At 50.6% G+C, this 3,099-nt stretch overlaps 1 pseudogene; it reads right to left on the bottom strand.

Moving 5' to 3' along the window:
- Window positions 1-1,263: 1,263 nt before the first annotated feature.
- LOC119295826 lies at window positions 1,264-2,744 on the bottom strand (annotated as a pseudogene).
- Window positions 2,745-3,099: the final 355 nt, after the last annotated feature.

Raw genomic sequence — 3,099 nt, 5'->3', positions numbered from 1 at the left:
GAGATGCTGCTGCTGGATGGAATGCTTCCGGGGCGCCATGATCCTTCTATCAGGAATAGAATAATCGAGGGCTCTGACTGACTGCATCAATCATCACTCAGTGAGCTCTTAATTGCCGCCAATAGCGCTTTGCTTGCATGCAAGGCGGCTAATAAAAGCGCCAGGTAGACGCGCGGAGATGCATTTTGAGTACTGGTGGTACTGGACAAGCTCTAGGGGAATAATCTCTTTCTTATTTCTTTCTTATTTCTTTCCCATGACGACTAGGAACGGGCAAATCAAGAATTTCACTTCGAATTCCGGACCTCAACATCCTGCTGCGCATGGTGTTTCACGATCAGTATTGGAAATGAACGGAGAAGTGGTGGAACGTGCGGAACCACATATTGGATCACTCCAGTGCGGCACGAAGCCGCTGACGCTGAGTAGGCTCCTATGCCGCTAGCACGGTGGAGGTTTCGTAGCGCGTCATGAGCACCGGGCAAAGGGACGGTTGAGCAACTCAAGCGAACCGCCCTACCTGACTTTGGATAAAGATAGAAGGGAGAAGGTTGTGAAGGTGGCCTCGTTATCCACACATCTGGTCGGAGGACCGACCTGGGTTTTCACGAGCGTAGGCGGGTCCTGGAGTGCCCGTCAAGGGCGCTAGCGCATACCCCGGGGTGATCATCACCACCTGCACCTCACATCTCGGCACAGTGGAACGTGTAACCCGCCTGCTGTCCAAGTCAACCACTGAATTTCCTGTAATTCATAGCGCCTAACAGAACGTAGCAGCAAGGGATAACCCACCCATACAGACAGCCTGCGGGGAGGATGGCACTACTGGCAAAGACCGTTTGGCGAAAACGCCGTAGGCGCAAAGCATGGTGAGCCTGCGCCGGGGGAGCATAGGGAGGAAAGGGAGCCCGGACGGTGGAAGAGCCAGGGGAAGCCGGGTCATTTGACGGAAATGGAAGGTCCGAGCGGCTCATTCATTCTGGAAAAAAGAGGGGGGGAGCGAGCCAATGTATCAATGAATAGATACAGTCAACGGTATTAAGACAGCGCTGCCTACACGCGAATTTGCTTCCGAGGTCGAGCAGTCTCAATTTCACTACAGGATTTTAGAATGAATGCTGGGCTGGGCCACGTCAAATGGTGTGAGCCGCATGCGGGGAGACCCGCACGTACAGTTTTCAGGGGGATCCGGCCGGCCGGCGCCCACCCGACTAGAGGGACTGAGAAATTAATCGAGTACAAAACTTATCTTCAAGCGTTACCTTATTTTGATCGTTTAGAGGGCGATCGCGGAGTCACTGAATGAAGTCCTCCCTCCCTTTCTTTCGGAGGTGCTGACCCGCTGCGAGGCAGATATGACTAAGTGACATATTGAATATGGCGACGACTACAGCATGTCGTAGAAGGAGATAAGAGGTGGAGCCAACGACCCACTAAGACTCACGTATCTACAACTACATTCCCGAGCGGCAATCAAACGGAGGCGTGAATGCAAGATGCCAGCGGAATGATCGACCGGACAGAGGCTAGGGCAGCTTTCTTCCCACCGCGTCCTTCCTTGTGTGTCAGAGATACAAAGCGAGTGCACCAGAAAAGAAGGGGAACTGAATCGATCTATTCCATGGCGAAGCATCCGAAGCATAACTGCACACTCACACGATCTTTGCCGAGAGATAGGAGCATTCGGTGGAACCGGTGAACTACACTTGCCTCTTGATAGATGTGTGGGACAGAGGGCTCGTGGTACCTGCTGCCCGCCCTTCCTCCGCTTTGATAACCGTGTGAATGGAGAGTGGGCAGAGCAAAAGGGAAGGAAGTCCTCATATGGAGTCGCACACTTGAGCAGTGCGGGAGACTGGAGAATGGGTCGAGTAAACTCCCTTAGGGCCCATTAAATCACAGACGAGGAACTTTTCTTTCTTTTTTTCTTTTTGATTTGAAGGGTATGTTCTCAAAAAAGAAAGGCAGAGGTAAATACTTTGAAGAGGCGGCTCGGTAGGGATGGAATGGTCAATAGTCAAGTCAAGGATGACTTCTTTGTTGGCGAAACGATGGGGGAGAGAAAGCACGCCAGTGATTCTCTGAGCCGGTCTTCATTTCCAATGCCTCGGGAAACAGGTCGAGATAGATGACAGCACCTTTTTATCCTCTTCCTTACCGGGAAGGCGCACTTCTCTTCTTCTTCTGGCCTTCACCTCCTGCCCGGCCCGGAAATAGAACCCAGCCCCCTTTCTGATCCATTCATTTCTGCAAGGAGGCGGGATCCAGAGCTAAGCCCCCCTCCTATTCGAAGCCGGGTGTGTCCTCGCCCTTTTGCTCTTCCTTCGGTTTGGCTCCATGAAGGCGCCGCCTAGACTAGGAGCCCCACTCATATTCAAAAGGCGCCCAGCTTTCAAGACGATGATAATAATTAGTCAACTTTTTCCAATATCATGGAATAGCATGGCCCGGGGCTAAGGTAACTCCAGTGGGAGAGCCATGTTATGGGTGACCTTATTGCACGGTTCAGAGAGCATTTGTGTATGTGATGCAAGTGAACGTGTACGAAAAAGCTGTCGTAAAGTTTCGTTGTTCATTCCGTCGTTGACCCTATCTATGTTTCTACGATGGCCCAAGAACACGCTCATTCTTCAGCCGTAGAGAGACTTTTGAATTGTGAGGTACCATTACGAGCTCAATATATAAGAGTGTTATTCTGTGAAATAACTCGAATTTCAAATCATTCACTTGCTTCAACTACTCATGCTATGGGTGTGGGAGCATCAACTCCGTTCCTTTGGGCTTTTGAGGAGCGGGAGAAATTGTTGGAATTCTATGAAAGAGTCCCGGGAGCCAGGATGCATGCCAGTTTCATACGACCTGGTGGAGTGGCACAAGATTTGCCTCTTGGCTTATGTCGAGATATTGATTCCTCCACACAACAATTTGCTTCTCGTATCGACGAATTAGAAGAGATGTCAACTGGCAACCGTATCTGGAAACACCGATTAGTGGATATTGGTACTGTCACTGCACAGCAAGCAAAGGATTGGGGATTCAGTGGTGTAATGTTAAGAGGTCGTGCGACATGAAGACATTGATAGCAATATGGGGGAAGTT

This window comes from Triticum dicoccoides, chromosome 4B (assembly GCF_002162155.2).
Source record: "Triticum dicoccoides isolate Atlit2015 ecotype Zavitan chromosome 4B, WEW_v2.0, whole genome shotgun sequence".
NCBI classification, from domain to species: Eukaryota; Viridiplantae; Streptophyta; class Magnoliopsida; order Poales; family Poaceae; genus Triticum; species Triticum dicoccoides.
The sequence above is the reverse complement of the archived record's forward strand: the minus strand, read 5'-3'. Positions and strand labels throughout refer to the sequence as shown.